This window comes from Triticum urartu, chromosome 7 (genome assembly GCF_003073215.2).
Source record: "Triticum urartu cultivar G1812 chromosome 7, Tu2.1, whole genome shotgun sequence".
NCBI classification, from domain to species: Eukaryota; Viridiplantae; Streptophyta; class Magnoliopsida; order Poales; family Poaceae; genus Triticum; species Triticum urartu.
In genome coordinates this window covers 312,280,497-312,291,626 of record NC_053028.1, presented here as the reverse complement: position 1 = coordinate 312,291,626, position 11,130 = coordinate 312,280,497, and positions in this window count along the sequence as shown.

Sequence of the window (11,130 nt, the reverse complement as noted above, 5' to 3'; positions counted from 1 at the left end):
AAAGTTTTGAAGTTATGCTTGTTTTACCTTCCTATGCTAGTTGATTATTGTTCTCATAAGTTTTTTGCTCATAAAATCCCTATGCATAGGAAGTGGGTTAGGCTTAAATGTGCTAGTCATATTCTTCATGATGCTCTCTCTATGTTTCAACTCTTACCCTTTATGTGAGCATCATTGAAATCATCATGCCTAGCTAGGGGCGTTAAACGATAGCGCTTGTTGGGAGGAAACCCAATTTTATTATTGTTCCTTGCTTTTTGATCCTGTTTATTAATAAATAATTCATCTAGACTCTGTTTATATGTGGTTTTATGTGTTTAAGTAGTGTTTGTGCCAAGTAGAACCTTTGGGAAGATATGGGTGAAGTCTTTATGATCATGCTGTAAAAAACAGAAACTTTAGCGCTCACGAGAATTGCTGCCATTTTTATTTGGAGAGTGATATTGTGTTAATTCTTTTTTAAGATGATTAGTAGACAAATTACTCAGGTCCAGAAATTTATTTGAGAATTTTATGAGTTCCAGAAGTATACGTTTGATCCATATTACTACAGACTTTTCTGTTTTTGACAGATTCTGTTTTTCATGTGTTGTTTACTTATTTTGATGAATCTATGGATAGTAAAATAGTTTATAAACCATAGAGAAGTTGAAATACAGTAGGTTTAACACAAATATAAATAAAGAATGAGTTCATTACAGTACCTTGAAGTGGTGATTTATTTTCTTATACTAACGGAGCTTACGAGTTTTCTCTTAAGTTTTGTGTTGTGAAGTTTTCAAGTTTTGGGTAAGGATTCGATGGACTATGGAATAAGGAGTGGCAAGAGACTAAGCTTGGGGATTCCCAAGTCACCCCAAGGTAATATTCAAGGATATCCAAGAGCCTAAGCTTGGGGATGCCCCGGAAGGCATCCCCTCTTTCGTCTTCGTTCATTGGTAACTTTACTTGGAGCTATATTTTTATTCACCACATGATATGTGTTTTGCTTGGAGCGTCAATTTATTTTGTTAGGATTTTCTTCTGTTATCTAGAACAATGTTTTGCATCTTTTATTCCAATGAAAGTGGCATTGATAGTCTTTACTATGCCTATGTTACAAGTACACATGTTGCTGTTTGAAAACAGAAAGTTTAACTCTGTTGCAATAATTCCCTAGAAAAGTCAGAATGTGACAAAATGTTGAAACCTTTTGCACATTAAGCTCTGATAAATTTACTACAGTGGGAATTTTCTTTCATAATTTTTGGAGCTAGGGAAGTATGGATGTTGCTGCATTCTTTACAGACTATCCTGTTTAGGCAGATTCCTGATATGTTTGCATTGTTTGCATATGTTTGCTTCTTTAATGATTCTATTTGAGGATAGGACTATTAAATATGTGGAGTAATTTAGTATGCAATGTTGAATAATAATTTTAGGGATTTTCTACATTAGAGTATGATAAGGTTTTGGCAATGGTTTATACTAACTTATCTCACGAGTCCTTGTTGAGTTTTGTGTGGATGAAGCTTTTGAGATTTAGGGAGACCGTGATATGAGAGGAATTAAGCTTGGGGATGCCCAAGGCATCCCAAGATAATATTTCAAGAATTCTCAAGTAGATAAGCTTGGGGATGCCCCGGTTGGCATCCCACCTTTCTTCTTCAACAACTATCGGTTAGTTTTGGTTGATCCTAAGCTTTTGCTTCTTCACATGATGTTTGTCATTCTTAGAATGTCATTTTATTTTGCTTTGCTTTATGTTTGAATAGAATACCAAGATCTGAAATTATTAAATGTTAGAGAGTCTTCACATAGTTGCATAATTATTCGACTAATCATTGATCTTCATTTATATCTTTCGGAGTAGTTTGTCATTTGCTCTAGTGCTTCACTTATATCTTTTAGAGCATGGTGGTAGTTTTATTTTGAAGAAATAGATGAACTCTCATGCTTCACTTATATTATTTTGAGAGTCTTAAATAGCATGGTAATTTGCTAGGTATTCAAGAAAAATGAAATTCTCTTATGAGTGTGTTGAATACTATGAGAAGTTTGATACTGGATAATTGTTTTGAGATATGGAGATGGTGATATTAGAGTCATGCTAGTTGAGTAGTTGTGAATTTGAGAAATACTTGTGTTGAAGTTTGTGATTCCCGTAGCATGCACGTATGGTGAACCATTATATGATGAAGTTGGAGCATGATTTATTTATTGATTGTCTTCCTTATGAGTGGCGGTCGGGGATGAGCGATGGTCTTTTCCTACCAATCTATCCCCCTAGGAGCATGCGCGTAATACTTTGCTTTGATAACTTGTAGATTTTTGCAATAAGTATATGAGTTCTTTATGACTAATGTTGAGTCCATGGATTATACGCACTCTCACCCTTCCACACTTGCTAGCCTCTCTAGTACCGCGCACCTTTCACCGGTACCATAAACCCACCATTTACCTTCCTCAAAACAGCCACCATACCTACCTATTATGGCATTTCTATAGCCATTCCGAGCCATATTGCCATGCAACTTTCCACCATTCCGTTTATTATGACACGCTTCATCATTGTCATATTGCTTTGCATGATCATGTAGTTGACATCGTATTTGTGGCAAAGCCACCATTCATAATTATTCATAGATGTCACTCATGCATCATTGCACATCCCGGTACACCGCCGGAGGCATTCATATAGAGTCATATCTTGTCTTAAGTATCGAGTTGTAAATCTTGAGTTGTAAGTAAATAAAAGTGTGATGATCATCATTATTAGAGCATTGTCCCAGTGAGGAAAGGATGATGGAGACAATGATTCCCCCATAAGTCGGGATGAGACTCCAGACGAAAAATAAATAAAAGAGGCCAAAGAAGCCCAAATGAAAAAACAGAAATAAAAGAGGCCAAAGAAGCCCAAATAAAAAAAGAGAAAGAAAAGAGGCCATAAAAAAGAGAAAATGCCCAAATAAAAAAATAAAAAAATTAGAGAAAAAGAGAGAAGGGGCAATGCTACTATCCTTTTACCACACTTGTGCTTCAAAGTAGCACCATGATCTTCATAATAAAGAGTCTCCTATGTTGTCACTTTCATATACTAGTGGGAATCTTTAATTATAGAACTTGTCTTCTATATTCCAACGATGGGCTTCCTCAAAATGCCCTAGGTCTTCTTGAGCAAGCAAGTTGGATGCACGCCCACTTAGTTTCTTTTTGAGCTTTCATATATTTATAGCTCTAGTGCATCCGTTGCATGACAATCCCTACTCACTCACATTGATATCTATTGATAGGCATCTCCATAGCCCGTTGATACGCCTAGTTGATGTGAGACTATCTTCTCCCTTTTTGTCTTCTCCACAACCACCATTCTATTCCACCTATAGTGCTATGTCCATGGCTCACGCTCATGTATTGCGTGAAGATTGAAAAAGTTTGAGAACATCAAAAGTATGAAACAATTGCTTGGCTTGTCATCGGGGTTGTGCATGATTTAAATATTTTGTGTGGTGAAGATAGAGCATAACCAGACTATATGATTTTGTAGGGATAGCTTTCTTTGGCCATGTTATTTTGAGAAGACATAATTGCTTAGTTGGTATGCTTGAAGTATTATTATTTCTATGTCAATATGAACTTCTGTCTTGAATCTTATGGATCTGAATATTCGTACCACAATTAAGAAGAATCACATTGAAATTGTGCCAAGTAGCACTCCTCATCAAAAATTCTGTTTATATCATTTACCTACTCGAGGACGAGCATGAATTAAGCTTGGGGATGCCTGATACGTCTCCAACGTATCTGTAACATCCCAAATTTTCAATTTGGAATGTTATACACTACATCATCATTGCATATCATATTTATTGCATTTTGGTTGATCCTAGAAATTTTTCGCAACTCAAGGACCCTCGGAGAAAGTTGGGGATTTCGTTATTTTCATAATTGAGTTGTCTCAAATTTTGAAAATAGGATCATTTGATTTTATTTATTTTGTCCTCAATAATTTCTATTGCAAAAATATGAAAGAGGGAATAAAATGACTTTCCCAAAATAAAGAAATATTGAGGATTTAATACAAAAATCAAATAAGATTTTATTTGGTTTTATTTGCTATTTTATTTGAATTTAGGAAAAATGCGCATTTTTCAAGATTGCATTTAGGCACCAAATAAATGTTCACTTTGTCCGGCTTGATTTTAGAAGTCGGGAAAATTTATTTCGGGATTTTTGGAGTCCGTTTAGTATTTCTTTTATTTGTTTTTCTGCGCATTATTATTTAAAAAAACACGAACCGACTCCGGGCCGTACCCGAGCGGGACTCCGCCCGGGGCAGCCCTTATAAGCCGCCGCCCGGGGCCCGACCCGCGCCGCCGCCTCGCCGGACCCGCCGCCCGAGGTAGCCGCCGTCGCCGGCGGTTTTCTTTAGAAAACTGCCCGGTTTTTTTTAAAGCCACGGTTTATTTTTTTAGATTCGTTTTTTATTTATCAGATCGGTTTTATTTCAGTTTATTCTATTTAGCGAGCGTTCGCTCGATTCGTGCGTTTTAACGAATGTGATCGTCGTTTAGATCCACTTAACGAACGTTCGTTCGTTAAACTATTCGTCGTTTTTCTTTTTCTCGGATTAAATCCGTGATTTTTCTGATCGTGATTTCTGATCCGATTTTCGTTTTAGTTTATCTTTTCGCTCGTTTATCGGAATCAGGCGATTCAAGCGCCTGGACTTTTGTCTCGAAACCCTCTTTTCGTTTAACCAACTTAAACAAGTTTTTGCTTCTGTAAAATTTGCCTTAGATCCAGAATTGTAAACGAAGCCTGTTTCTTTTGTCGTTTGTTTTTTGTTGCTTCGTTCGATTTGAGTTTTACATGTGCATTAGTTGAGTACTTATTGTATGCTTGTTTGTTTGCGATAGAGTACCTGGAGTGCACCGCTTGTTACTTGGAATCGCTAGGTTTCCCGGATCATCAGCAAGGAAAGTAACACTTTGATCATACCTTCTACTACCCAGTTTTATTGCATTAGATCAATCCTTACACATTGCATGATTATGATCTAATTAAATTGTGGGTTTGGGAAGTAGTTGAGGTAGTACCTATTACCTGTTTATTATCAAACCTTTGGAACTTACTTCTACGTTTGCTTATTATTGCTATGCTATGCTAGTAGACGTGGATTGGGTGAGTGATATCCATGACAGATGTGAGATTTTTAGATCAATGGTTTATCTAAGGTGGCAACTTAAATACACATCTGGGTGGATTGAGGTACCTGGGTATTCTAGGATTGCCTGTTTTCTTTTGGACCGCCACCCAGGCTCAAAGGGATCATGAGATTTTTCATGCTAGAAACTTCCATGTGCAGCCACAAGCTATTATGGGCTCTAGCATAGTTGACTAAGTCGTGCAAACTCTTAAAGTGGTAGACTAGCAGATGTAGGGGATGTAGGTGGTACGGTCTACCCATCGTAAGGTGCTAGCGCTTCTGAAAGACTATGTCACGGTCATCCGTTTCTCCAACACCATGCAGTGCAAGAAAACCAACGGAGGAGATCGAGTCTTGTGGGGAAAAGTGCGCAAACCTCTGCAGAGTGTATAAACTAATCATGGTTAGCCATGTCCCCGGTTATGGACATCTTGAGTATCTAGTACCTGGATTATCATGTGAATCTCAACATGTTACTATAAAATTTAATTTGATGGGTTTGTTTAATGATGTTACTTAATTGGGATTGAGGATGTTGTCAACCATTCTCAATGTTCAACAACCACCATAATAGTTAAATAAAATTTATTCCTTTGCAGTAGGGAAAACTTGGCTTTACGCAAAACTGTAACCATAGAGCTTTCCACCAGCCAAATATGCATATAGTATAGCTGTTTCATTCCATTATTCTCTATGTGTTACATTGCCAGCATATTCCATGTGCTGACCTGTTTTCGGGCTGCAACGTTAATGTTGCAGACTTTTCAGACGATGACTAAGGAGTTTTAGGTCGTGGTTCTATACTCAGTGATGCCATTGGAGTTGATGGACTCACTTATCTTCCAAGCCTTCCGCTGTTATCGTTATTAGATGGCCTTAAGCCATATTTATTGTAATAAGATCTCTATTGAGACACTCGATGTAATAAGTGTGTGATTGCTACTCTGTTATAAATCATTCAAGTACTGTGTGGTGTCAGCATTACTGATCCAGGGATGACACCTGAGAACAGAGATTGGACCGTTTGAGGTCTGGTCGCTACAAGATGGTATCAGAGCACACGCTGACGGTAGGACACGACCACTAAGCTAAAGACCTAGATCACTACTCACTCTCTTCTCTTCTGACCTCTCATCTTTTCTACTCTTTAGGATGGCGGATGTAAGAAACAAGTTCATGCAACCGGATGAAGATACACCCTTTGGACGTCACTTGAAGGAAGTCACTAGATACCTGAACATAGGAGTACCAAGCTTCACCGGAACCTACAACGCCACATTACCTAAAGAAGAGCGCTGGATGATTCAAGTTCAAGTTCCAGGAAGGACGTTCATGCCAGTCACTGAGCCCATAGAGTTTTCTTTTGATGCACCAACTGGAGTCTAGCAAAGAGCATGGCAGCTCACATCGCCATGGGACGCATTGGAGAAGTCTAACGAAATGATCTCAAGTATACTATCTACCAGATTTGTGGGCGCCGAGATGAGCACTGGGAGATGATCAGCACCAAAAAGGATAGATCAATTGCAGCTTTTATCCATGAGTTAAACCAGCACATTCGACGTCAGGAGAACCAGATGTGCGCCGACATGATAGACCTGAAGAAGGCAAGGACAAGAATCAAGGAACTGGAGGAAGAACTCAAGGCTACACGTGAAGATTATGAAGAGGAAATCGAAGTATTAGTGGCGAAGAATGACGATCTGATCAAGAAGATTGGAATATTTATGGGAGGCCCTACGCTAGTAGATGAAGACAAAGAACCCATGGAGATTCGCCCGGAAGACTACATCATCATCGATGACACCGACTCGGATCCAGATGATAGCGATGATGACTATGTTGATGAAGCTGGAGCAGATATCATGGAGTCTGCAACCGAAGAATATTTCTAGTAGACCACCTCATCAGTAGTAGTAGTCCACCATGTAAATATAGTAGTCCGAGCACTTTTGCGATAGTTAGATCGATTGTATGCCCTTGTTTGATTGAATGAAGTGAATTGTTTGCTTTTCCCTCATGTGCATATGGGTAGTGTTTTCTCTTTAGACCCCCTCTATTCTTAAATCTCATCTTTTCTAAACCCTCAGATGCCTCCGAGATGTGACCCCAGATTTACCTTTCCACCGGAGCTCACCCAGTTGATCCAGCAGCAGAACACATTGATGCAGTTGCTAGTCCAGAATTAGAATCAGGGGAACAACAACAACCCACCACCACCTATTGATCACTTAGCCCGTTTTCTTAGGCTGAATCCGCCGGTGTTTTCCAGTAGCACCGAGCCGATAGTAGCAGATGATTGGCTCCGCAAGACAGCTAGAGAGTTGACCACAACAAGATGCACTGATGCGGAGAAGGTGAAGTTTGCTGCACATCAGCTTGAAGGACCCGCAGCATCATGGTGGGAGAATTTCACAGCCACCTTCCCTGTCGATAATATCACATGGGACCAGTTTGAGCAGGCTTTTCGAACTGCCCATGTTTTAGCAGGAGCTATGGCCATGAAGAAGCGAGAGTTTCCCAACTTGCACCAAGGAGGACGGACAGTTGGCCAGTATGTGGAGGACTTTTGTAAATTAGCACGTTATGCCCCAGATGACGTTGCTACGGATGCAGCAAAGTAGGAGAAGTTTCTGGAAGGACTGAATGATGAGTTGAGCATGCAGTTGATGGTAGCAACCTTCAACAACTACCAGGAGTTGGTAGATCGTGCTCTTATGATTGAAGGGAAGCAGCAGTAAATTGAAAGTCGCAAGAGGAAGTATGCATAAGGAAAGTACAATTCAGGAGCTCAGCAGAAGCCACGTTTTACCCCTAGACCGGGAGGACATTTTCAGCATACCCATGGAGGAGGTAGCTCGCACAATCACAATGGCACCAGGAGTGGTAATGGGAATGGAGGAAGCAACGGCCAGAATTGCACCAACCCATCAACCCCAGCCAAGGAAGACCTGAGCCAAGTCACTTGCTTTAAGTGTTCGAAGACCGGACATTATGCCAATGAATGTCCTGAATTACAAAATGGAAATGGCAATGGAAGCTCTGTGAAGAAGCCGAACCCTTTCAACAGGGGACAGGTGAACCACGTTAACGTGGAGGAGGTTGAAGCTCAGCCTGATGCAGTAATAGGTAAGTTTTTGGTTAAGTCATTTACTGCACTCGTTCTTTTTGATACTGGCGCATCGCATTCATACATCTCAAGGGGATTTGTGGATAAGTATAACCTGTCAACCCAAGCCCTTAGGTCACCCATGTTAGTAACCTCGCCTGGAGCAGAGTATATGGCTAGTCAATGGTGTGATCGGTTACCATTAAGGATTGGTAACTATGTTTTTCCCTCAGACCTAATAGTATTGGAATCCCAAGGATTGGATGTGATATTAGGCATGGATTGGTTATCAAAGTATGAAGGGAATATTGAATGTGCTAGTAAGTCAATTTTGCTTACCACACCAGAAGGGAGAAGGATCAAGTATGTATCCTGACATGTGCCAAAGAGGACACAACTAAGTTGCTTAATAGGAGTTGTGCAGGAGGAAGTACCAGTGGTAAGGGATTTCCCTGAAGTATTTCCAGAAGAGTTGCCAGGCATGCCATCGGATAGAGATATTGAGTTTTTGATTGAGCTATTGCCAAGCACAGGGCCAATATCAAGGAGACCATATAGGATGCCTGCAAATGATTTGGTGGAAATTAAGAAACAGATTAAGGAGTTACTGGATAAGGGATATATTCACCCAAGTTCTTTGCCTTGGGGATCGCCAGTACTTCTAGTGGAGAAGAAGGATGGATCATTAAGGATGGTTGTTGATTATCGAGGATTGAATGAAGTTACGATCAAGAACAAGTACCCACTACCAATGATCAATGATCTGTTTGATCGATTGTAAGGAGCTAAGGTATTTTCCAAGATCGATCTGCGATCAGGATACCACCAGTTCAAGATTCGGCAACATGATATACCCAAGACGGCTTTTACCACCAGGTATGGGCTGTACAAGTATACCTTTATGTCATTTGGTCTGACTAACGTACCTGCATGTTTTATGAACATGATGAACAAGGTGTTTATGGAGTTCTTGGATAAGTTCGTCGTAGTGTTCATTGATGATATCCTGGTTTACTCAAAGAATGAAGAGGAGCATAAGGAACATTTGCGTTTGGTTCTTGGAAAGCTCAGAGAACATCAATTATATGCCAAATTTAGCAAATGTGAGTTTTGGTTGAAGGAAGTTGGATTTCTCGGACACGTTATATCCGGAGATGGTATAGAAGTAGATCCCACTAAAGTTGATACCGTGAACAAGTGGGAAGCACCAACCACCGTGGGAGAGATCTGGAGTTTTCTTGGACTCGCAGGATACTACCGGAGGTTTATTGAGAATTTCTCAAAGATTGTGAAGCCTATGACGGAATTGTTAAAGAAGGATACCAAGTTCATATGGACGGAGGAATGCGAGGCTAGTTTTCAGGAGTTGAAGAAACGTTTGGTTACTTCACCAGTGTTGATTTTGCCAGACCAGACCAAGGATTATGAGGTGTATTGCGACGCTTCACGTCGAGGACTTGGAGCAGTACTTATGCAGGAAGGGAGAGTTGTTTCATATGCCTCACGACAGCTTAAGCCTCATGAGTTGAATTATGCTACGCATGATTTGGAGTTAGCAGTCGTAGTGCATGCACTGAAGACTTGGAGACATTTTCTGATTGGAAACCATTGCGAAGTGTATACGGATCATAAGAGTTTGAAGTATATTTTCACACAGAAGGAGTTGAATCTCAGATAAAGGAGATGGTTGGAGCTCATCAAGGATTATGATATGAAATTGCATTATCACCCAGGAAAGGCTAACATAGTAGCTGACGCATTAAGCCATAAGAGCCACGTCAACACCTTAATGACGGGAGATTTACCAAGGGAGTTAGCCGAAAATCTTCGAGAGTTATGTTTAGAAATAGTTTAAAGAGGCTATGTAGCAGCATTGGAGATTCAGTCTACATTGATGGATAAAATCAGAGAAGCCCAAAGGACTGACAAGGAGATTGCTTCTATTAAGGAGAAAATTAGCGAAGGAAAAGCTAAGGGATTTCGTGAGGATGAGCACGATACCTTATGGTTTGAAGACCGTGTCTATGTACCAAATGATGCGGAGATTAGAAAGCTAATTCTGCAAGAGGCCCATGATTCACCATATTCGATTCACCCAGGAAATACCAAGATGTATTTGGATTTGAAGGATATTTTCTGGTGGACCGGAATGAAGAAGGATATTGCGGAGTACGTAGCAGTTTGTGATGTATGTCAGAGAGTGAAGGCAGAGCATCAGAAGCCAGCAGGATTGCTACAACCATTGCCGATACCCGAATGGAAGTGGGATAAGCTAGGCATGGATTTTATTACAGGATTGCCCAGAACACGTTCAGGCTATGACTCGATATGGGTTGTAGTCGATCGTTTGACAAAAGTAGCTCATTTCATTCTAGTGAAGACTACCTATACCAGTGCAAAGATGGCAAAAATATACATGACCAGGATCGTATGTCTGCATGGAGTTCCAAGGAGCATTGTATCAGATAGAGGAACCCAGTTTACTTCAAAGTTCTGGAATCAGTTGCATGAGACTTTGGGAACCAGACTAGAGTTTAGCACAGCTTCCACTCGCAGACAGATGGGCAGACGGAGAGAGTCAACCAGATCTTGGAGGATATGCTAAGAGCTTGTGCCCTAGATTACGGATCTAGTTGGGACGAGAGTTTGCCGTATGCAGAATTCTCTTACAACAACAACTATCAATCCAATTTGAAGATGGCCCCTTTCGAAGCCTTGTATGGAAGGAGGTGCATGACACCGTTGTCATTGGACGAAGTTGGAGACCGCCAGTTGTTTGGACCTGATTTGATTAAGGAGTCTGAACATAAGGTGAAGTTGATTCGCGATAGGC